This window comes from Mirounga angustirostris, unplaced genomic scaffold (genome assembly GCF_029215605.1).
Source record: "Mirounga angustirostris isolate CCGP_5_RB_7025 unplaced genomic scaffold, mMirAng1.0.hap1 SCAF_10, whole genome shotgun sequence".
Classification (NCBI taxonomy): Eukaryota; Metazoa; Chordata; class Mammalia; order Carnivora; family Phocidae; genus Mirounga; species Mirounga angustirostris.
In genome coordinates this window covers 88,868,172-88,893,885 of record NW_026991718.1, presented here as the reverse complement: position 1 = coordinate 88,893,885, position 25,714 = coordinate 88,868,172, and the positions used below count along the sequence as shown (strand labels likewise).

Genomic DNA, 25,714 nt, shown 5'->3' with positions numbered 1-25,714 from the left:
CATTCTCTCTGTCTCAAATAAATAAATAAAATCTTTTAAATAAATAAATTAATTAATTAAATAAAATATGTTATCTCGGGGGTGCCTGGGTGGCTCAGTCGGTTAAGCGTCTGCCTTCGGCGCAGGTCATGATCCCAGGGTGCTGGGATCGAGCCCTGCATTGGGCTCCCTGCTCAGTGGGAAGCCTGCTTCTCCCTCTCCCCCTGCTTGTGTTCCCTCTCTCGCTGTGTCTCTGTCAAATAAATAAAATCTTTAAAAAAAGAAAATTTTTAAATATGTTCTCTGCTTCTCCAGCCAGAGGAGGATCTGTCAATACAGGGGCTAGCCAAGCTGTTTAGAGAAGGCTGCCCACTATCATCCTGCCAGACAGCCAGCACCAGCTGGACCTTGCAGGTTGACCCACATCCCGATGTCCACCACCACCGCCATGGAAGATGTGATCACAGCACGAGGATCCCTTCATTGGACAAGTATATGAATTCTTCTTCCAGAGCAATTCTTTTCAAAAAGCTCTCATCCATTTTAACACTAAGATAAACACAAAGAACTTCCAGTAAGATTGGTTCTCTCACCAACTTGACATATCATTTGTTTTTAATATTCCTTGTGCAAAACAGAGCAATGTTTGATCTGAAAAGACAAAATCAAACCAATGAAGATCTTTTAATCTCTCTCTTCACTCTCTGCTGTTTGTACTGGGACTGAGGGCACACACTGGGCTGTCAAAGCTGCTCCAGCTTTGTCGGAAAAGCTTGCCAGGATGGCAGGAGGAGCCCAGGTCTGTCCTTGCTTTCTTTGAAGCCTGCGAGTCTCCCTTGGTTTAGCAGAACCACTGTGGTTGCCAACCTGTAGGTTGTAAATTATTGCAGGGAGATTGTGGGTCGATAAGTCCCAGGAATAACCCAGAGCAATGCCTCACACACACAAATAGTGCTATTTTTCAAAAGGATGTCGATAGTGCAGTGACTCATTAATGCAAACTCATTCTAAAACATACCCGAATCCAGGATAGCTTTTGATCACTATTTTCTGGAACCTCAAAACACTATCATGTTATATCTGTGATATTTTCTTGATGTTTAAAAAGGAATCCTCAGGAGGCAAAAAATGATAGGGACCGAGAACAGATCCGTGGTTTCCAGGTGAGGACTAGGGAGAGTTTAACAGCACAAAGGAATTTGGTGGAAAGGGGACTGATCTGTAGCTCAGTTGTGGTGATGGTTTCATGACTCTATGTATCAGTCTTAGAACCATATGCCAGAAAGGGTTTTATTTTTATCATATTTAAAAAAATATTTTATTGAATTAACACATTTTGATAAATTGAACAAATAAAATTTTAAAAAAGAAAACCTCAAACAACAAAATGCTGGTATAGTGAGAGAAAGATGATTTAGACAGGGCCGCCTGGGTGGCTCAGAGGGAACCTGGGCCCTGCAGTGTCCCCTGAGACCAACCACTATCTGGCTGGACTTGACCTCTCAGGCCAAGTTCTGCCTGCCCAAGACCCAGATCCCTGCCCCATCTCTGGCCACAGTTACTTCAACTCTTGTCCACCAAGTGACACTCTTCAAACTTATCACTAAGAGAAGAATCCAGATTACCTTGCAGCGGGCCCACCATGTGTGGTGGCTGAACGACTGTAATGTTATCTTCTGGGTTCTCTCCCTTCTCCTTCCTCTCCTAAGGCAGGTAGTGCTTGTGGTACCTTAGAGGGGGCTTGTGGCAGGGCAGACAGTAGACGTGGTTGTGGACACCTCCTGGCTTTCATTTTCTAGTATTCTAAGTCCGGTCTAGAGGGAAGAGGTAGGGGGCTCAGGAGGTGCAAGAGGCAGGGGCTTCCTTCAGATAAAAGAGACCATCCCCTGGCCTTAAAGGAGAGGAGAGGCTGAGACCCAAAGGCAGAGCCACCTCAGCTCCCCTGCCTGGGGAGAAGGTAGCCTACACTGGGAGGAGATTCTGTGGAGTTCCCAGCCTCCTCAGAGCACAGTACAGAGGAACTAGGAGGCTGCAGGACCCAGTGTGGACCACCTATGGTCAGAGGTCTCCTCTGTGCCTTGGCTGTGCCCAAGTCCTTGAGATGACCCTGAAGAGGCCGTGAGGAGGGGACAGGAAACAGAGCCCCTCTTACATCAAAAACTAATGATGTGGGGGGCGGAGCAAGATGGCGGAGGAGCAGGAGACCTGGATTTCGTCTCCTCTCAGGAATTCAGCTGGATAGGGATCAAACCATTCTGAACACCTACAAACTCAACAGGAGATTGAAGAAAAGAAGAGCAACAACTCTCTCATCAGAAAAGCGACCACTTTCTGGAAGGTAGGACGTGCGGAGAAGTGAATCCGAGGCGATATTCGGGAGGATAGACGGTGGGGGAGGGGCCTCCGTCGGCCGCTTCTGGCAAGTGATAGAGCCACGGAGCACAAAATCGGAACTTTTAAAAGTCTGCTCCGCTGAGGGACATCACTCTGGTGGCTAAGTGGGGGGTGGAACCCTCCGGGACAGTGTGGTCTCAGGACCCTTGGGGTCACAGAAAGACCGGGGGTACCTGAGTGTGGCAGAGCTCCCAGGTATCGGAGCAGGGAAGCCGGCTGCAGAGGCGGAGCCCAGGCGCGGGCTCTCAGCTCGGGGTTGTCATAAACCGTGAACCGCGGCACAGTCGGGCCCCTGCTCCTCCAGCAGGGACCCAACAAGTGGCAGATCCGGGGAGACTCCCCTTCCTCCCCCGGGAGGAGCCAAGCGGGAGTGCATCGCAGGGATCTGCTGGGTTTGGAGACTCCACCCGGGGTCGGGTGCCAGAGATAGAGGCGCGCGGTCGCAGGCCGGGTGAGCACGGACTGCGGCCGGAGACCGGGGATCTGGGAGTGACTGACAGCTTTTCTCTGGGGGCTCACTGAGAAGTGGGGCCCCGAGTTCTCGGCTCTTCCAGGGCGGAGATTGGGAGGCCGCCATTTTCACTCTCTGCCTCCAAAGCTGTATGGAAAGCTCGCAGGGAACAAAAGCCCCGGAGAGCAAACCCGAGCAGCTTACTTAGCCGGGAGGGGGCAAGGGCGGGGCAATTCTGCCTCCGGCAAAGACATTTGGAAACCCCGGCAATAGGCCCCTCCCCAGAAGATCAGCGAGAACAGCCAGCCAAGACCAAGTTTACCGATCAAAGAGAACGGCAGAAATCCAGCGCTAGGGGAATACTGCACATAGAATTCATGGCTTTTTTACCATGATTCTTTAGTTTTTCAAAGTTAATTTATTTTAACTGTCTTTTTTTCTTTTTTTTTCTTTTGTTTTTGAATTTTTCTTTTTCCCTATTTCAGCCATCATCTTATCAATCACTTTTTAAAAAAAAATTTTTATTTTTGATTTTTAGAGTCATATTCTATCACTTCAGAGTAGTTACCCGTATTTTTGGCTTATATATATAAGTTGTTCTCTCTTTAAAATTTTGAGATAGATTTTTCTAACAGATTAAAATATACCCTAAATCTCTAGTATATGGTGTTTTCTATTCCCCTGCCTGATCACATTCTCTCCCTTTTTTTTTCTTTTTTTTTTTAATCCTCTTCTTTCTTTTTTCAAACAACTTCTTATCAATTCCTTTTATAAAATTTTTTAAAATTTCCATCTTTACAGTCATATTCCATCCCTTCATCATATCAACCCTTATTTTTGTACATATATAAGTTTTTCTTTCTTTAAAATTTTGGGAGGCACTTTCTTCTAAAAGACCAAAATACACCCCAAATCTAGTGTGCGGCACTGATCTATATACCAGCCTGATCATATTTGATCACATTCTGGTTTTTTGTTGTAGTTGTTGCTGTTTTGTTTTGTTTGTTTTTGTTTTTATCTTTATCTTTTTCTTTTTTTTTTTTTTTCTTTTTCTTTTTTCTCTCTTTCCATTTCTTGTTCCACTGCTTCAGGTCTTTTCTGATTTGTTTAGAGTATATTTTCTGGGGACGTGGTTACTCTGCTAGCATTTTGTTCTCTCATTAATCTATTCTCCTCTACACAAAATGACAAGACGGAAAAAATCACCTCAACAAAAAGAACTAGAGGTAGTACCGACTGCCAGGGACCTACTCAATATGGACATTAGTACAATGTCAGATCTAGAGTTCAGAATCATCACTTTAAAGATACTAGCTGGGCTTGAAAAAAATATGGAAGTTATTAGAGAAACGCTTTCTGGAGAAGTAAAAGAACTAAAATCCAACCAAGTAGAAATCAAAAAGGCTATTAATGAGGTGCAATAAAAAATGGGGGTGCTAAGTGCTAGAATAAATGAGGCAGAAGAGAGAATCAGTAATATAGAAGATGAAATGATGGAAAATAAAGAAGCTGAGAAAAAGAGAGATAAACAACTACTGGATCATGAGGGCAGAATTCGAGAGATAAGCGATACCATAAGATGAAACAACATTAGAATAATTGGGATCCCAGAAGAAGAAGAAAGAGAGAGAGGGGCAGAAGGTATACTGGAGCAAATTATAGCAGAGAACTTCCCTAATTTGGGAAAGGAAACAGGCATGAAAATCCAGGAAGCACAGAGAACCCCTCTCAAAATCAATAAAAATAGGTCAACTCCCCGACATCTAATAGTAAAACTTACGAGTTTCATAGACAAAGAGAAAATCCTGAAAGCAGCTCGAGAGAAGAGATATGTAACCTACAAGGGTAGAAACATTAGATTGGCAACAGACCTATCCACAGAGACCTGGCAGGCCAGAAAGGACTGGCAGGATATATTCAGAGCACTAAATGAGAAAAATATGCAGCCAAGAATACTCTATCCAGCTAGGCTGTTATTGTAAATTGAAGGAGAGATAAAAAGCTTCCAGGACAAACAAAAACTAAAGGAATTTGCAAACACAAAACCAGCCCTACAGGAAATCTTGAAAGGGGTCCTCTACGCAAAAGAGAGCCTAAAAGCAACATAGACCAGAAAGGAACACAGACAATATATGGTAACAGTCACCTTACATGCAATACAATGGCACTAAATTCCTATCTTTCAATAGTTACCCTGAATGTAAATGGGCTCAATGCCCCAATCAAAAGACACAGGCTATCAGACTGGATTAAAAAACAAGACCCATCGATATGCTGTCTGCAAGAGACTCATTTTAGAACCAAAGACACCCCCAGATTGAAAGTGAGCTGGTGGAAAACCATTTACCATGCTAATGGACACCAAAAGAAAGCTGGGGTGGCAATCCTTATATCAGACAAATTAGATTTTAAACCAAAGACTGTAATAAGAGATGAGGAAGGACACTATATCCTACTTAAAGGATCTATCCAACAAGAAGATCTAACAATTGTAAATATCTATGCCCCTAACATGGGAGCAGCCAATTATATAAGGCAATCAATAACAAAAGCAAAGAAACACATCGACAACAATACAATAATAGTGGGGGACTTTAACACCCCACTCACTAAAATGGACAGATCGTCTAAGCAAAAGATCAACAAGGAAATAAAGACTTTAAATGACACACTGCACCAAATGGACTTCACAGACATATTCAGAACATTCCACCCCAAAGCAACGGAATACACATTCTTCTCTAGTGCCCATGGAACATTCTCCAGAATAGATCACATCCTAGGTCATAAATCAGGTCTCAACTGGTACCAAAAGATTGGGATCATTCCCTGCCTATATTCAGACCACAATGCTTTGAAACTAGAACTCAATCACAAGAGGAAAGTCGAAAAGAACTCAAATACATGGAGGCTAAAGAGCATCCTACTGAAGAATGAATGGGTCAACCAGGAAATTAAAGGAGAATTAAAAAAATACATGGAAACCAATGAAAATGAAAACACAACTATTCAAAATCTTTGGGATGCAGCAAAGGCAGTCCTAAGAGGAAAGTATATAGCAATACAAGCGTTTCTCAAGAAACAAGAAAGGTCTCAAGTACACAACCTAACCCTACACCTAAAGGAGCTGGAGAAAGAACAGCAAATAAAGTCTAAACCCAGCAGGAGAAGAGAAATAATAAAGATCAGAGCAGAAATCAATGAAATAGAAACTAAAAGAACAGTAGAACAGATCAACAAAACTAGGAGCTGGTTCTTTGAAAGAATGAACAAGATTGATAAACCCCTGGCCAGACTTATCAAAAAGAAAAGAGAAATGACCCAAATCCACAAAATCATGAATGAAAGAGGAGAGATCACAACCAACACCAAAGAAATACAAATAATTATAAGAACATATTATGAGCAACTCTATGACAGCAAATTAGATAACCTGGAAGAGATGGATGCATTCCTAGAGAGGTATCGACTACCAAAACTGAACCAGGATGAAATAGAAAACCTGAACAGACCTATAACCACTAAGGAAATTGAAGCAGTCATCAAAAATCTCCCAAAAAACAAAAGCCCAGGGCCAGATGGCTTCCCAGGGGAATTCTACCAAACATTTCAAGGAGAATTAATACCTATTCTTCTGAAACTGTTCCAAAAAATAGACATGGAAGGAAAACTTCCAAACTCATTTTATGAGGCCAGCATTACCTTGATCCCAAAACCAGACAAAGACCCCATCAAAAAGGAGAATTACAGACCAATATCCCTGATGAACATGGATGCAAAAATTCTCACCAAAATACTAGCCAATAGGATCCAACAGTACATTAAAAGGATTATTCACCACGACCAAGTGGGATTTATCCCTGGGCTGCAAGGTTGGTTCAACATCCACAAATCAATCAATGTGATACAATACATTAACAAAAGAAAGAACAAGAATCATATGATCCTCTCAATAGATGCAGAAAAAGCTTTTGACAAAGTACAGCATCCTTTCTTGATCAAAACTCTTCAGAGTATAGGCATAGAGGGTACATACCTCAATATCATAAAAGCCATCTATGAAAAACCTACAGCGAATATCATTCTCAATGGGGAAAAACTGAGAGCTTTCCCCCTAAGGTCAGGAACGCGGCAGGGATGTCCACTATCACCACTGCTATTCAACATAGTATTGGAAGTCCTAGCCACAGCAATCAGACAACAAAAAGAAATCAAAGGCATCCAAATTGGCAAAGAAGAAGTCAAACTCTCACTCTTTGCAGATGATATGATATTTTATGTGGAAAACCCAAAAGACTCCACCCCAAAACTGCTAGAACTCATACAGGAATTCAGTCAAGTGTCAGGATATAAAATCAATGCACAGAAATTAGTGGCATTCCTATACACCAACAAGACAGAAGAAAGAGAAATTAAGGAGTCCATCCCATTTACAATTGCACCCAAAACCATAGGATACCTAGGAATAAATCTAACCAAAGAGACAAAGGATCTGTACTCAGAAAACTCTAAAATACTCATGAAAGAAATTGAGAAAGGCACAAAGAAATGAAAAAACATTCCATGCTCATGGATTGGAAGAACAAATATTGTGAAGATGTCAATGCTACCTAGAGCAATCTACACATTCAATGCAATCCCCATCAAAATACCATCCACTTTTTTCAAAGAAATGGAACAAATCATCCTAAAATTTGTATGGAACCAGAAAAGACCCCGCATAGCCAGAAGAATGTTGAAAAAGAAAAGCAAAGCCGGCGGCATCACAATTCCAGACTTCAAGCTCTATTACAAAGCTGTCATCATCAAGACAGCATGGTACTGGCACAAAAAGAGACACATAGATCAGTGGAACAGAATAGAGAGCCCAGAAATGGACCCTCAACTCTATGGTCAACTCATCTTTGACAAAGCAGGAAAGAATGTCCAATGGAACAAAGACAGTCTCTTCAACAAATGGTGTTGGGAAAATTGGATAGCCACATGCAGAAGAATGAAACTGGACCATTTCCTTACACCACACACAAAAATAGACTCCAAATGGTTGAAAGACCTCAATGTGAGACAGGAGTCCATCAAAATCCAGATGGAGAACACAGGCAGCAACCTCTTTGACCTCAGCCGAAGCAACTTCTTCCTAGAAACATCGCCAAAGGCAAGGGAAGCAAGGGCAAAAATGAACTATTGGGACTTCATCAAGATAAAAAGCTTTTGCAAAGCCAAGGAAACAGTCAACAAAACCAAAAGACAACCGACAGAATGGGAGAAGATATTTGCAAATGACATATCACATAAAGGGCTAGTATCCAAAATCTATAAAGAACTCATCAAACTCAACACCCAAAGAACAAAGAATCCAACCAAGAAATGGGCAGAAGACATGAACAGACATTTTTCCAAAGAAGACATCCAAATGGCCAACAGACACATGAAAAAGTGCTCAATATCGCTCAGCATCAGGGAAATCCAAATCAAAACCTCAATGAGATACCACCTCACACCAGTCAGAATGGCTAAAATTAACAAGTCAGGAAATGACAGATGTTGGCGGGGATGTGGAGAAAGGGGAACCCTCCTACACTATTGGTGGGAATGCAAGCTGGTGCAGCCACTCTGGAAAACTGTATGGAGGTTCCTCAAAAAGTTGAAAATAGAGCTACCATATGATCCAGCAATTGCACTACTGGGTATTTACCCCAAAGATACAAAAGTAGGGATCTGAAGGGGTACGTGCACCCCGATGTTTATAGCAGCAATGTCCACAATAGCCAAACTGTGGAAAGAGCCAAGATGTCCATCAACAGACGAATGGATAAAGAAGAGGTGGTATATATATACAATGGAATATTATGCAGCCATCAAAAGGAATGAGATCTTGCCATTTGCAATGACGTGGATGGAACTGGGGGGTATTATGTTGAGTGAAATAAGTCAAACAGAGAAAGACATGTATCATATGATCTCACTGATATGAGGAATTCTTTTTTTTTTTTTTTTTTTTTATTTGAGAGACAGAGAGCATGAGAGGGAGGAGGGTCAGAGGGAGAAGCAGACTTCCTGCCGAGCAGGGAGCTTGATGCGGGACTCAATCCCGGGACTCCAGGATCATGACCTGAGCCGAAGGCAGTTGCTTAACCAACTGAGCCACCCAGGCGCCCCGATATGAAGAATTCTTAATCGCAGGAAACAAACTGAGTGTTGTTGGAGTGGGGGGTGGGGTGGGAGCTTTGGGGTGACTGGGTGATAGACACTGGGGAGGGTATGTGCTCTGGTAAGCGCTGTGAATTGTGCAAGACTGTTGAATCTCAGATCTGTACCTCTGAAACAAATAATGCAATATATGTTAAGAAAAAAAAAAGAAGAAGAAGAAGGTAGCAGGAGGGGAAGAATGAAGCGGGGGAACTCGGAGGGGTAGACGAACCATGAGAGACGATGGACTCTGAAAAACAAACAGGGTTCTAGAGGGGAGGGGGGTGGGAGGATGGGTTAGCCTGGTGGTGGGTATTGAGGAGGGCACATTCTGCATGGAGCACTGGGTGTTATGCACAAACAATGAATCATGGAACACTTCATCTAAAACTAATGATGTAATGTATGGGGATTAACATAAGAATAAAAAATAAAAAAAATAAAAAAATAAAAAATAAAATAAACCCTAATGGTGTAATGTATGGTGATTAACATAATAAAAACAAACAAACAAACAAAAAGAACCCCTCTTACAAACCAGAATCCAGGGAGGTGGGTGTGAAACTTTAGTTCACTTACAAAAAATAAATGCAGTATTTCTCATGGACTCTTACTGTGACCTAAGGTTCTTACTTCTCCATCCTCTGCCTTTGTGTCTGTCTATCCTGTGCATTGAGAGGTGGCATGTTCACGTTGCCACCACCCTCATGCCCTGACAGCCACACGCCGGCTCTGCTCAGTGGAGGGCCGTCCTCCCAACAGGTTGTATCCTGACAGGAGCCTGCGATTCCTTCCCTCATCAGAGGTCACACGGCAAGGTTAAGGGGCAACTTCCACTTCTTTGTCCACCTCTGCTCTCAGGATAAAGGGCTCCAGGCCGACGTGTTTGTCTCACCAGACCCCAAAGAAGCACTTGTGCTCATCACAGACTGTCCCTGGGACAAGGGCAGCTAGCTTCTCCACTGTCCTGAAGTCCCACAAACCCCAAAGAGCTTGTCCCCAGATGGGCTGCTCAGGATCCACCCACATCATGCGTTTCCACAGCAGAAGGCCACATGTTTAGTGGGAAATTCTTCAGTGCCTCTCAGGAAAAACAATCTCCCCTCTCCAATCTAAGGTGATTCTCAAAGTGGTTGTCATTGGTGCTGTCTTTCCCGGGCAGGAGGCAAGGACGAAAGCCTGAGACTGACTGTAAGTTCATCAGGATCATGCGGCGCACTCCCCCAGCCCCATGTGTGGCCTCAGAGGGACCCAGACTCGGACGCATGAGGTGGCCTCTGCCAGCACCCTCACCCAGGACTGGGGACACTACGCGGGCCCCATGGGGACAGAGCAGAATGGAGGAACTGCACAGCCAGCCCCAAGAGCAAAGCAGGACAGCACACTCCACAGCATCCCCCCAGGAGGACGTGTCACCCCCGGGCCCCATCCCTCTTCACGTCCTCCTCTGGCAGGGGTCGCAGGGTGCTGGGGCAAATGGCACTGACGTGAGGAGGAAGCCGTGAGGAATCCATCAGAACTGAGCCAAAGGGTGGGGGACTCTCCCTGAGGGTAGGACAAGAAAAGGACAGACCAGAGACCCTGTGCACATCCTGCAGCCAAGCTGAGAGCAGCAGAGCACGGGAGGAGGTCCTGGGCCGTGGGTTGGCTCGTCCACTGTCCCTGCACCTCAGGGACTTGGGTCCCAGGGACCACACGGGCCTGGTGGCTTTCAGAGCTCTTCCACTTGTTCCCCATCTACCTTCTGTGAGCCTGGAATGAAGTGAGCACACCCGGCCCGGGTTCAAGCAGGTCCTGCCTGACTCCACCTCATCTCACCATATGCCCACAAGGCCTTCCCTCCCAGGCAGCCAGGTGCTGGCAGATGAAGCGGTTCTAACTTGACCTAAGTCCCAAACTTGAACCTGGGGACAATTAATAAAAATGACTGGTAAAGTGACACCATAATGTCTCAGTGTTAAATACATCCAAACTGCCAAATCTATCCATGATTACATTTCAACACAGTCATCCAACCTCAGCCGTTCTTTTCCCTGTGGACATCTTTCTCCAATAAATAATCCAACTTATTGATCATTTACTCATCCAGAACAGCATGCAGCCCCTGAGAAGCAGGCTCTGTGACAGAGGTATGCTGTCTGATTGCTCCCCACCACCTTCCCAGAGCCCACCAAGCACCTGCCTCCACTGACAAACCAGAGAACCCGAGGGTCCCCAAACCTGGCTCTAGTCAGCACCCCTGCAGATCCGTAACCCCAGTGCCCAGGCTACACCCCAGGCCACTTAAGTCCCCCACTGGGAGGGAGCACCTGGCCCCAGTGCTCCCTGCAGGTTCCAGTGATTCCAGTGAGTGGCCAAGCCTGAGAACTTCCATTCAGGCATTCAAGATGTGCACACGGTCAGACTTTATCCTGTGTACCCCACATTCTCCAATTAAGAATTAGGGCAGCCCCTGGGTGCATGGTAAGATCATTAAAGTCATAATAACCCTCACCACATAGCCCAGATGTCACGGAGGCAAACAGAGAGACATGGGCAGAAGTTCATCTCTGCAGGAAGTGAGAGACAGAGAGACCCGAGGAAGACAGGATCACGGAAATGAGAATCACACAGGCAACCCCACCCATCCAGCAGACATCTGGAAGTTCCAAAGCCAGGCTCTAGAGTATACACCAAACAAGAAAACTAAGAACTTTCATACTGAATGGTGCATAGCAAACCTAAATTTTTATGTTTAAAATAAAACAAAGCCAATAATTTCCAGGTTCCAGTAATTAATCCAGAACCCTATAAACTACTCAGATGGATGCTCTCAACTCAAGTTACAAGAAGGAAAACTAACAAACGTTCAAAACCATGTTTACACAAAATAAAGAGGAGTCTGTCTTCTCTCTTTTGTTCTGAGAATTGCACTGGGTGGAGCAGCAAGAAGTCGTCTCTACTGGAGTCAGCATGGACCATCCCACCTTGTGACTGAGGGCTGAGGGCGAGGGTGAGGGTGACCCAGCAGTGGTCTGAGAAGTTAGTGGACTCCAAGTAACTCTGCCAGGAGTCATGGGTTCCAGGAGGGAGGAAAGTGGACTCAGGGCAAAGCCAGAGCTGGGGACAGCTACAAATTGACCAAGCACTTTGAGTGTCCATATTAAGACCCGCCCAACATAGACATGAACAGACATTTTTCCAAAGAAGACATCCAAATGGCCAACAGACACATGAAAAAGTGCTCAACATCACTCAGCATCAGGGAAATACAAATCAAAACCTCAATGAGATACCACCTCACACCAGTCAGAATGGCTAAAATTAACCAGTCAGGAAACGACAGATGTTGGCAGGGATGCGGAGAAAGGGGAACCCTCCTACACTGTTGGTGGGAATGCAAGCTGGTGCAGCCACTCTGGAAAACTGTATGGAGGTTCCTCAAAAAGTTGAAAATAGAGCTACCATATGATCCAGCAATTGCACTACTGGGTATTTACCCCAAAGATACAAATGTAGGGATCTGAAAGGGTACGTGCACCCGGATGTTTATAGCAGCAATGTCCACAATAGCCAAACTGTGGAAAGAGCCAAGATGTCCATCGACAGATGAATGGATAAAGAAGATGTGGTGTATATATATACAATGGAATATTATGCAGCCATCAAAAGGAATGAAATCTTGCCATTTGCAACAACATGGATGGAACTGGAGTGTATGATGCTGAGCAAAATAAGTTAATCAGAGAAAGACATGTGTCATATGATCTCACTGATATGAGGAATTCTTAATCTCAGGAAACAAACTGAGGGTTGCTGGAGTGGTGGGGGTGGGAAGGATGAGGTGGCTGGGTGATAGACACTGGGGAGGGTATGTGCTATGGTGAGTGCTGTGAACTGTGTAAGACTGATGAATCACAGGCTGTACCTCAAAACAAGTAATACATTATACATTAAAAAAAGAAGACAGTAGGAAGGGAAAAATGAAGGGGGTGAAATCAGAGGGGGAGACAAACCATGAAAGACTATGGACTCTGAAAAACAAACTGAGGGTTCTAGAGGGGAGGGGGGGTGGGGGGATGGGTTAGCCTGGTGATGGGTATTAAAGAGGGCATGTTCTGCATGGAGTACTTATATGCAAACAATGAATCATGGAACACTACATCAAAAACTAATGATGTAATATATGGTGATTAACATAACCTAATTAAAAATTTTTTTAAAAGACCTGCCCAAAAAATATTTCCATTCAAAATTAAGTTGCCGTTGGGAAGATATAGTTTTATTTTTATTATGAATGGATTTTACCTAAATATAGTAAGACTGAATGGATGTCATTGAGATTTTTTTCAGTGCTTAAAAGGGAAGTAAATCCTAGTTCCGGTATAGGATGCAGCTCTCCTCTCCAACAGGTTTCTGAAATCAGCATGAAGTCAGTCTCTTTTCCCCTTCCCTCCCCCTTCCACGGCCCAGTTCTAGGCACTGAGGACACAGCAGGAAACATGACAGACTGAAATCTGGCACTCATGGAGCTCACATCCTGGTCTAAGAGAAGCAAGTAGCTATGAACAAAATGAAACAGGATGCCGTGGGGACAAGGACGGCTCCCATGGGGGACGGTCAGAGATGGCACTCTGAGATGGTGGGGTAAGCTGAGAAGACAGACCCAGCCGAAGACCCCAGAGGGAACAAGAGTCATGGGGGGCTGTGTCCCTGCAAACATCAAGGCCACGGAAGGAGCAAATACTGAGCTTGTGCCAATTGTGTTCTGTTCACCAAGTGCTACAGAAAATGCAAGGCAGAAGTGACTAAGATGCAGAGCTGTCCTGGCAGGACCTCTACCACATTGCAGGAGAAAACAGTCGTGGCCATTCATCAAGGAAGCACCTTGCACCAGGCTATGTTCTAAGTCTTTGCATGAATTTACTCTCTGGTCCTCAGGGATAGGAGCTACCTTTCTCTCTCTCTTTTTTTTTTGAAGATTTTATTTATATATTTATTTTGTGAGAGAGAAAGAAGGAGAGACAGAGTGCGAGCAGGGTGGGGACAGAGGGAGAAGCAGACTTCCCACTGAGCAGGGAGCCCGATGCAGGACTCAATCCCAGGACCCAGGGATCATGACCTGAGCCGAAGGCAGACGCTTAACCGACTGAGGCACCCAGGTGCCTGGGGCTAATATTCTTATTGCATAAGGGAGAATATTTCGATCCAGCTCCTAAGTCCACAGTCCTAACCGGGACACTCCAGGACAAGTACACAGAAGACTACTAGAGGGCGAAATGTGGTCGTGGCCTTGAGGAACAGAGAAGAGGTAGGTAGGAGATCAAAGGATTCGGTGTGGCAGAGCTGGGCCACAGGTGATACCACCTGCTCGCCGCTGTCTGGGACACTCCTGCCTGGAGCCTAAAGCGGGCCACTCAGTGGGGTAGACATCGCCCTGCACTGAGGCAGCCATGCTGTGAGGAAGCCCGGCTATGCAGAGGCCACATGTGGTGATGCAGGTGCAGACACCAAACACATGAGTGAAGAAACCCTCCAGTGACTCCCCAGTCTTCCAGCAGAAGCTCTGCACTTTGTGCCTTTTCCAGATTCTTGGCCCACTCAATGACAAATAACAATAGTAAATAGGCGCTGCTATGTGGGGGTGGTCAGTTCTGCAACAGTAATTGAAAACTAAGGGTGTGCCAAACATTTACTCTAAAAAGTAAAAATATTAATGCCTCTGAAGCGCTACAGTAATTTCAAAGAGTGGGACGATAGAAACTGCCCCAGTTTCCCCTGAAGATCTGGCTCAAGGGCATGACTTTTTCGAAAGCCACCAGAGAGCCAGAACTACAAAGCTGCCCCCTCTCCCATTCCTTCTCACCCCAGTGCCCTCTGCTATGCCACATTGCCTGCAAATAAAAGCCCTATAAACATGAAACAAATGTACCGTGAACGCTGACGGAACATGGAGAATGCACCATGGAAAGGTATGTATGGACCATAAAATCTCAGCTCACCTGAGTGACACATTTAGCTGATCTCATATAATATGCTAACTATGACAAATGTAAAGCATTTAATTAACCACAGTTTCGCTTGCCTTCACATTTCAAAGGCTTTGCAGGACATGCACTAGGTTACTTGCATCTCTTTAAAAAGTTGTTGGAGATCGCTTCTCGGCCTTTTGGCTAAGATCAAGTGTAGTATCTGTTCTTATCAGTTTAAAAAGTTGTTGGAGAAAAGTGTGAGCTAATGCCTTCTTTATCTGTTAGGGACTTCCCTGTAACAAAAAGAAGCTCACAGAGAGTGGGGTCTCCTAGTTATACTTTTGATGTCAATCTCTTTGCCTTTCTCTTCCCTCTCCTTTTTCTACTATTTTCAGAGAAGTCTTGAAACAAATAAGGAAATAAGCAAACACACGTATACACATGCATGTATATATATGTGTGTGTGCATGTGTACTGATACAAAGAGAGGTTTGCAAAGGTCAGGATTGCTCCCCATCATGAGACTGTCCTGATTCCTGGGCCTCTTGGAGCTCAGCTAATGAAACCAACCAATGAGCAGGGAAAGGGGCTGAGAATTACAATGGTCTATGTGTCTGGATAAGCCGGCAGAGGGATGGCAGCAAAAACCTTGGGGTTGCCAAAATAGCAAGAGTCTCTGCTTCATGTCTCTGGAACTGCAGACGCTCTGAGGGATCAGGGCTCTGGACTACACTACCCCTCAGAGAGCTGGGAGATCCCATCCTAAGTACAGTTTACGCACCCAAGTTCAATGATTTGCATTGGTCAAAATTTTTAAAAAGTAGGACCCAGAAAAAATACCATGTCATAAGGGCAGTCATTGTCATCAAAATCTCTACCCAGCAAACTCATACCCCCAGAAAAGCCTGAGACACAAATTTTGTGGTTCCCTGGATCAGACACAGCAGTTCTGTGCTTTCGGTAGCGAGGTTGTTTTGCTGAGCTCTAATTGCAAAGCTGTAATTCCAGTGTTTGCAGATATGTGATTTGGGAGCAACCGGACACAGAGCCGGCCAGGGACGCCCTCCGCTGCTCAGGCTGTGTGGTGCGCTCCCCAGTGTGGAGCTTGGTACAGAGAGTCAAGCATGGGAGCCCTTGAGCAGAAGGGACTTTGTGAGAGGTGTGGAGCATTTGTCCCACACGTGGACTCCGTGCCTAACCTCCAGCTCTTAGTCTTCCTCAGACCCTCACACTTCCAGCAATGCAGCTCAAAAACCTCTCAGCCTAAATCCATCTTAGTGAGAGCAAATGCACCCCCAAATGGCTGGACTTACACTTCATGATATGACAGGAGGCCGTGGGGTTTGTTCCCGTGTTTTCTGGCATATCCCTCTCTCTCAGAAATCATGATTACTAAAGAGTTCTCAGCAAAGGGGCCTGACATCTTTAATTCAATCTCCAAGACATTAGATTTAATAAGACAGAGAACAGGGGATGGGTCTGGAGGAAATGAAGAGAGTAGTAGAATTCAGAAAATATCAGAGAATCCATACCCACATGGGAGGATTCTTGGCCAAGACAAAACATGGGAAGACTTTCAGGCAGTGTAGGGTGGGCATTGCGGTATTAGGCCCTTAAAGAACACCTTTTCAGTAATCCATTGCATTTAACAAAATACAGTCTTCTCTGAAGCAAAACAAAGCTCTGGGCAACCAATCAATGAATTAAAGTCTTACTAATAGGCACTCACCAAGGGAACAACACTATTTTCAAATGAGACCCAATCATTAGCTCATACCAAAAATTCTGCAGGGGCTTGCTTAAAGTAAAACTTATACACAGATATTCATAGCAGCATTACTCATCATAGCCCCAAAGTAGACAACCCAAACGTCCATCAACAGATGGATGGATACAGAAATGTGGTATATCCATAGGATGGAATATTATTCTACTATAAAAAAGAGTGAAGTGTTGATACCTGCTACAGCATGCATGAATCTTGAAAACATGCTAAGTGAAATAAGCCAGTCACAAAAGGCAAGGAAAAGGTTAAGGTCTAGGCAGGGAGAGGTAAGGGGCCCCCAGCTGGGCTCTGAGACTATTCCTGGCAGGCAGAAGCTAAGACAGAGTGAACAAGAGATAAGGAAACAGACCACCTGGCCTCGGAAGGAATGTCCAGAGTACTTTTTTCTGGTGCCTACAGTGTATCACAGAAAATGACCGAACCTCAAAGACCTGAGTCATTAAGGGGTTATCAGAAGTCCGCACTCAAACCAAGATGGCACAAGAAACTCAAGGCCACAAGCTTCCCAATCAGTTCTGAATAAAAGACTGCCACTAGAAGCCCTCAGTGGCAACCCATTCGGGTCCCCTCTCATTCTAGAGAGCTGCTTCTTTCCTTTCTGCTTTCACCTCCACTTAATAAACTTTCACTTCATTTCACCCTTTTGTGTCCGGGAGATTCATCCTTCGACTCCGTGAGACAAGAACCCTGCGATCCTATAACAGTATGATTCCATGTATATGAAATGTCCAGAAGAAGCAGATCCATATCCATCCAGAGAGTGATGCTTAATGGATACGGAGTTTGTTTTCTGGTGAAAATGCTCCAAATTTAGATAGTGGTGATGTTTGCAGAATATTGTAAATGTACTAAAAGCCACGAGATGGTACACTTGAAAACAGTTAACATGGTGAATTTTGTGTTGTATGAATTTTGCCTTAATTTTTTAAAAACTCTATTTGGTTAATTTTTTTAAAAGTTCTGCAGGGCCAGCATCTGGCCAGGGCTCCTTCGTCCAAACAAGACCGCTGAGGTTAGGGAAGTGAACTTACTGCCTCTGCACAGGTGGGAGGGAAAAGGTGTCGAATCGACTCTGGAAGCCAGTGGGATCCAGTGGGAATTCATATATAAATCTTTAGCTTGCTTTTTTTTTTTTTTTTTAAAGTGAGTTAGTATTTATTGTTCCAGGTGATTTATATCTATCATCTATTAAACCCCAATCAACAACTCTGCAAAGAATATATTATTCTATTTTATAAATAAGGTAGCCAGGAATCAAAGGGACTAAGACACTTACCAAATAATTCTATCCATAAAGTCACCTGTCTCCATTATCTAGCTTGCTTTTTAAATATGTCACAGTAAGGATCTTAAATCCAAGGATACAGGAGAATCCTTCCAGGGACGGAGAGGACACGAGATGGGCTAATGCTTTGCTTGTTCTTCATTTTTAATCAACTTCAATCACTGTTGGCGAGCTCTGGGTGGCAGGACCCAACACTGTCCCATGGCCCTTGTTCTTGAGGCTTCTGTAAGGAAAAAGAGAAAGCAAATTCCATTCAATCGCCATAACATGTCCCTGCAAGAACATAAAAATAAGTGATTGCTTATTTTCAACACCTGAACTATCTCCTGCTGCAGCAACTCAGGAAATCTGATAAGATGATAATGGAAAATGTGTCATGCATGAATATCCATTTTAAAAACACACTTCTCTCACACTTTACGTAAAGGTCGAAATTAATGTTATGTTGAAAACATTTTTCAAAGTACAATTATCTTGATTCGTGAAGCGAACCAAATTCCTATTAGGTTTACAGTCTTGGGTTTAAGCTGCACACATTTCACCAGAAGGGCGTCACTGATCAAATTGAAAGCTGAATTAAAGCAATGTTATAAGGACCTTATATCCCTCCAGCTGGCTGTCTTTATCCAGGCTCATCTGTCACATCTCATCCTCCTGGGAGAAACCAGAGCACCTTCTCCCGGGGCATCCCACAGTCACATCTCCTTATGCTCTTGACCTCCCAGGCACAGACGTGTGCCTTCCCTGCGGGGTGGCATCTGCATCCAGGGCACCCATGGCATCGCTGGTTCACAGCACAGCCACGGACAGCGCTCCGGGCTGCGAAGACTGTCTCCCAGAGGTGGACAAGAAGCCATCTCGTGGTGCATCCCCCTGCCCAGCAGCAACTCTGGTGGTGGCTGTAAGGTAGACAGCTCCATGCGCAAGGGACCCAGTGTGGTAGATACCTTTGCTGTGTAACAAACGCCGCAGGCTTGGCAGCCTTGCACAGTTCCCATTTATTATCGTACACTTCTGAAGCTCAGAAGTCTTGGAGGGTGTGACTGGGCTCTCACAGACCGAAATCAAGTGTCAGCCATACTGTGCTTTATCTGGAGGGCCTGGGGAAGGCCTGCTTCTAGGGTCAGTCTGGTTGTTGGCAGAATTCAGTTCCTTGCTGTTGTAGGACTGACAACCCCCGTTTCCTGGACAGCCATCAGTTAGAGACTGTGCTGAGCTCCTGGAGGGTGCTCTCAGTCCCTACCCATGACCCCTGTATGTGAAGGCTGGGAACGAGAGCCTTCCTAGAGTCAATCCCCCCCCACCTTTACATCTCTCAGACTTCCACCATCAGCAAGAGACTGTTCTCTGCTTAGGCCCACCTGGATCACCTCTTAATTTTAATGTCAAAGGATTAGTAACCCTAATCACATCTGCATATGTATGTCATCTAAAGCACCATCATTCAGGACTAATATCTGCCATAGTCACAGTCTTGGAATTAGGGTGGGAAATTTGGTTTGGGGACATCTTTGAATCTGCATCCCCCAACCCAGGGAATAAGCAACATTTACTGGAAGCTCAAAAGTCAAAAAATGAAGCACATCACTTTTCCAGCATTCCCCAACACACAATTTCTGGACCTTCTGATTGCAGTAATAATAATAATCATGACAGCTAGTCCCTAATGCCAGGCTCTCTGCTCAGCACCTGACAAACTGATCTCACTTCAGACTCACTATCTTTCATGAAGCTGACTCTGTTACTGATCCCATTCTGCAGAGAAGAAAACTGAGGCTCAGAGAGGTTAGGCAACGTGCCCCAGGGAGCAGAGCCAGTACATGAAACCCGCTGGGAAGAGGTGGGGTCAGAACCGGCAATTCATGCTCCTAACTCAGGAACTGAGCAGGCATGGTTAGTTTCACCTCTCTGTGGGCCCCCCCAAGTGCCTGGGTGCCTTTCCCAGGCTCCTGACCCCAAGCTGCAACCCTCCATCGCCCCATCTGTGCACAGCCCAGCCTCACCTTAGTACTCTATCCGTGTCCTCCTCCGGGTGGAGGGGGGTGTCTGCAGCCCACTGGCCTATTAGTAAATATCACAGGGTGGTTTTTGTTTTTGTTTTTGTTTTTAATGTTTATCATTTGCAGTTGACTTGTTCCACTAAGGATTTGATAGAGCTCACTAGCACACAAAAATGGGAAAAATGTAAATAAATGTTCTCAAACTCTAGATTAGCATAGAAAATCAAGTCTAAGGGAAGGTTAGAAGTCCATGCTCTACTGTCTAACCCAGTTCCTAAACTTGAACATAAATTTTACTCTCAGCTCCCGGCTGAACAAAGCAAAAAGAGAAACACAATCAGTTACACAGTTAACTCTGTGCAGAAGTAGAGCCGGCTCCTTAGAAAAATCAACTCTTCTCCCAACTCACACAGCCAGAAGCCAGAGAAAAATTTGTCTTGTGAGCCCTGATTGCTGTGATAAAACCCCCTCAGCGCCCCTGCAGCACAGGCGGACTCGGGGTGTCTCCGTTATTTCCTGCCCCGCCCCACCCTCAGTGTGAGTACAGCCAGCACCAAACACAGATCAGGGAATAGGGACCTGCAGGAGTCTAGGAACTGCACACTCAACCAACACACTCCCAGGAGTGGAGGCTCTGTGTCCCGCAAACACCTTCCAGAGACCCTTTCTCTCACCCACAGTGGATGACTGACAGTCCAGGCTCTCACCTCCAAGGATCTTGCAGACAGGTATTCTCTATAGCCCTCCCCTAAAATTTTTATTTTTTTATTTTTTTAAGATTTATTTATTTATTTGGGGGGTGCACAGGGAGATGGAGAGAATCTTAAGCAGACTTTCCGTTGAGCACGATGTAGGGCTCAATCTCACGATCCTGAGATCAGACCTGAGCCAAAACCAAGAGTCAGGCACTTAACCAACTGTGCCACCCAGGCACCCCCTCACCCCTAAACTTTCTAAATGAGCATGGTTCGATAGACAGACTATTATGAAAATTGACAAGACTACCCAAAGCCCTTACCAGGCCAACCACCCTTAACCGAGGTGGGACCTTTACCAGACCCTCAACCCCAGGTTCTTGAACCTCAATGTCATAGAAATGAACACTGAGCTGGAGAGAAGGAAAGCAGGTGGAGTTTGAGGTAGCTTGCACACAGGGAAGCCAACAAGAAAGGACTGTCTCTCTCAGGGTGTAGTGTGCAGGCTTATAAAGACACTTCTCCCAAGGAGGAGGGGCTGGGAGTAGGGAAGCATCCTTCAGTCCTACCGTTGTTATCTTGTGGCTGTCACTTGCTAGTGGACACAGACATCACAGGATGCCTTTCTTCTTTTTAGGGCTCCTGGAAAACAGAAATATTTGTACAAGGAGGCTTTAAATTGTTACTTCTAATTTTCCCCAGACAACCAGTACTCCCTGACGGCTGTTACCTCTCATTTGTTCTTGTTCCCGGAAGGAGACACTTGTCCCCAAGCATACGGAAACTTTTAACCCCTGCCTCAGACCAGTGGCTTTATAGCAGTTAAGCTCCTCTCGCTTTCCCTAGACTGTCTCAGGACAAGGAAGAACATACAGATGGGACCAGGTTTACACACACGCATACACACACATACATGCACACAGTCATACACACAAAAATATACACATATGTGCACACATTCACAGAGTACACACACAATTGTGATTTCAGCATAGGAACGCTCATGTTTATGATTTCTCCACTTCCTAACAGCCAAAAATATTTTAGCCCAGAAATTTTCCAAAGCAAAACAGGTAGTCCTGAATACAGGTATAGAAGAGTCTCAGGAATGAAGCCACATAAATCTCTAGTTTTGACCCAAATAGCTGCTTATGAAGCCAGCAGAAGTTGCTGGAAAAATCTGAAGCTCTCAATAAAATTCCAGGGAGCCCCAAAATCCTGAACAGTCCAAGTGAATTTAGGAGGAAAAGTTCATTATGTGGGAAAGACAGGAGCAGTTAGGATGGCCACAGGGCCCTGTTCAAGGCCTCACTCCGCATTCCTGCTTCTCCTGCTGCTCCCCAACTCCTTCTGTCTGTGGGGTTAGCCAAAGCTGGTCAAGGGAGTGCCTTCATGGCCTCCCCCAAAGTGCCGTGTCATGTCCATCCACAAAGATGACGTTCCCTGCACCTTGGAAACCAGTGGGCATCGTGCTCCACCTGCCTCGGGACAGTCGCTCAACTTGAATGCTCCCCATTGATTCACCTGAACGTTCCCCATCATTAAAGACATTTAATTTGCTTTCACAGTAAAGGATCCATCCCATTCTATAAACTTATAACACTTTTCGGCTGCATCTTGAGCGCGATGTAGGGCTCGATCTCACGATCCTCAGAACTTGTAGGAGATGCCCTGTGTGGTAAAGACAATAATCATCTGTACTTTACCCATAGGGAAACTGAGCCACAAAGCTGTTACTAGCTTGCCCACCATCACACAGCTAGAAATGCTACAGTGACTATTTCGAGGAATGGGTAAAATGTACACTATGGAATGGCTTTTGAGAGCCCTCACTTCCAACCCCAGATTCCACAGACATGTTCTAAGAGGATTCACAGTCTTCTGGAACCATCCTTTGAAACCATCCTTGTGTCCAAGAAACCACCTCTTAACCCCACAGCCCATCGGAGTCTTTTCCATATTCGGACATTTTCCTGCCTGCACCCTCCCCTGGGGCCAGCACAGGAAGTCTGTGCTTCTCTCTCAATTACCTGTACACCCCCCACACCTCCCAGCCAGGTGCTAAGCCTTGTGAAGGGGCAAGGTCCCAGTGCAGGGAACTGAGATGGGGTGCAGTAGAGGGGATGGGGTCTGGATATGCTGACAAGCCCCTGTGGAAGGCAGAATTCTGAGGTGGCTTCCAGGGACCCCTCCCTCACGCTTATGATGAGATACCACCCCTGTGATGATGTTAGTTTCAATGACAAAAGGGAGAATATCCACGTGGGCCTGACCCAGTCACATGAACGCTTTCAAAGCAGACAATTTTCTCCAGCTGGTGGAAGAAACAGAAGTCCAAGCATTAAACATCCACATGCTTTTACAAACCGTGACAATGGAGCGTTGCGGATGGTGTTCAGGAGCTGAGGACACCCCCTGCTGACAGCCAGCAAATAAAATGGGGACCTGAGTTGCCAGGAACTGAGTTCTGCCAACCTGCTTAAAGGAGCCCAGGAGCAGATTCTTTCTGCAGAACCCCCGCCCAGCTGACACTCAATTTCAGCCTCATGAGACCTGGGTGGGGGAACCCCACTAAACCCAGATTCTGACCCACAGTGACAGGCTGTTGCTTCAGGTGCTAGGCTTGTGGTCATCTGTTATGCAGCATGGGCAACTGAGGAGTTGCAGCTGGCCCTGGGCAGTGAGGCACCCCAGAGGTGACAGGACAGAGGCTCAGCCTGAGAGGGGACCTTCTGGGAATGCTGGCTGGCCATGGGCTGCAGCATGGTTTTGGGGGTGGGGGGGTTGGCTAGAGCCTGTGGTTCAGAAAAGAAGCTCTTAAAACAGACCACAGGGTGTCTGATCTCCGACCTCACCCCTGCATGAAGCGGACCTCCCTAAGCCTCAACTCCTATATCAGCGTATTGGGAGTAAGAACATGCCCACCCTGTGGGACCCTTGTCAGGATTAAAGGATTCATGTGCAGCCCTGGACAGAGCCTGACACACAGCACCAACGGCTTGCCGTTGTGACAACGGCAGGACTGAACGGTAGGACTGAAGAGACACCACCGTGCCCCCTAAAGTTGTCCACGTCCTAACCCCCAGAACCTGTGACTCTGTAGCCTTACATGATGGCAAGAGGACTTCGCAGGCATTAACCTTAAAAATGAAACGGCCAGTTATTTTACCAGCAAAAAGTGGGTTTACTCAAGAATAGCAGAGAACAGCAATCCAGGACAAGCAAGAAAAACCACAGGCGAGTCCGACAAACAAAACACAGGAACATTATTTTATGGAGAAGGAGGAGGAAGCTGGGAGGGGTTATTTGAACCAAAGTCCCTGGGAGAAAAGCAGGAGCTCTGGGTGATGAGGGCTTCTCATTGGCTGAGTGGTAGGAGTGGTCAACAACTTGTAGGAGATGCCATGTCCATCTGACCCCATTGGGGCCTGTCATTGATGAGTCTTTCCTGTTGAGATTCTTCTGTTGGGGCCTATGACTGACAATTTTTCCCATAAAATTTCCTATAAAATTGACACTTTTTCTTCAGTGGCACAGCTCACCATACCAGTCCCCTTTGTAGCATCCCAAGTCCACTCTAGCGAGGTTTCCCTTCATGGACTTTGACACAGGTGGGGTTAAATTAAGGATTTGAGGATGAGGAGATTGTCCTGGGTTCTATGGGTGGGCTCAATGTAACCACAAGGGTCTTTATACTTTAAAGGGAGGTGGGAGGGTCAGAGTGAGAGGAGCTACGACCATGGAGGCAGAGAAGAGAGCGAGGAAGGTAGCTTCCTCCTGGCTGTGACGGTGGGGAGGGGTCCATGAGCCAAGCAACGCAGGCGGCCTTCAAAAGCTGGGAAAGACAACAAAGCAGATCCTTCTCTATAGCCTCCAGAAGGAGTCAGCCTTGATTTTAGCCCCCTGAGACTGATTGTGAACTTCTGACCTCCAGAATTATAAGATGATAAATTTGCATTGTTTTATTTATTTATTTTTTATTCTTATGTTAATCTCCATACATTACATCATTAGTTATAGATGAAGTGTTCCATGATTCATTGTTTGTGCATAACACCCAGTGCTCCATGCAGAATGTGCCCTCCTCAACACCCACCACCAGGCTAACCCATCCTCCCACCCCCCTCCCCTCTAGAACCCTGTTTGTTTTTCAGAGTCCATCGTCTCTCATGGTTCGTCTACCCCTCCGAGTTCCCCTGCTTCATTCTTCCCCTCCCGCTACCTTCTTCTTTTTTTTTTTCTTAACATATATTGCATTATTTGTTTCAGAGGTACAGATCTGAGATTCAACAGTCTTGCACAATTCACAGCGCTTACCAGAGCACATACCCTCCCCAGTGTCTATCACCCAGTCACCCCATCCCTCCCACCCCACACCTTACTCCAGCAACCCTCAGTTTGTTTCCTACGATTAAGAATTCCTCATATCAGTGAGGTCGTATGATACATGTCTTTCTCTGTTTGACTTATTTCGCTCAACATAATACCCTCCAGTTCCATCCACGTCGTTGCAAATGGCAAGATCTCCTTCCTTTTGATGGCTGCATAATATTCCATTGTATATACATACCACCTCTTCTTTATCCATTCATCTGTCGATGGACATCTTGGCTCTTTCCACAGTTTGGCTATTGTGGACATTGCTGCTATAAACATCGGGGTGCACGTACCCCTTCGGATCCCTACTTTTGTATCTTTGGGGTAAATACCCAGTAGTGCAATTGCTGGATCATATGGTAGCTCTATTTTCAACTTTTTGAGGAACCTCCATACAGTCTTCCAGAGTGGCTGCACCAGCTTGCATTCCCACCAACAGTGTAGGAGGGTTCCCCTTTCTCCGCATCCCCGCCAACATCTGTCGTTTCCTGACTTGTTAATTTTAGCCATTCTGACTGGTGTGAGGTGGTATCTCGTTGAGGTTTTGATTTGGATTTCCCTGATGCCGAGCGATATTGAGCACTTTTTCATGTGTCTGTTGGCCATT

At 45.5% G+C, this 25,714-nt stretch overlaps 1 long non-coding RNA gene and 1 pseudogene across 2 annotated transcripts in view; one reads left to right on the top strand and one right to left on the bottom strand.

The window, feature by feature from the left end:
• The first annotated feature begins 15,145 nt into the window (after positions 1-15,145).
• LOC123840797 (U2 spliceosomal RNA) lies at positions 15,146-15,321 on the top strand (annotated as a pseudogene).
• A 2,085-nt stretch (positions 15,322-17,406) lies between these two features.
• Positions 17,407-25,714, bottom strand: part of LOC129046133 (uncharacterized) — a 93,875-nt gene continuing 85,567 nt past the window's right edge. The window contains exons 3-4 of one of the 2 annotated variants that reach the window (XR_010405761.1): positions 21,300-21,372; positions 17,407-18,258 (exon numbers count right to left, since the gene is read on the bottom strand). This is a non-coding gene — a long non-coding RNA (uncharacterized LOC129046133). The remainder of the gene's footprint in view (positions 18,259-21,299; positions 21,373-25,714) is intronic. The other variant, XR_010405760.1, reaches the window with a different exon arrangement.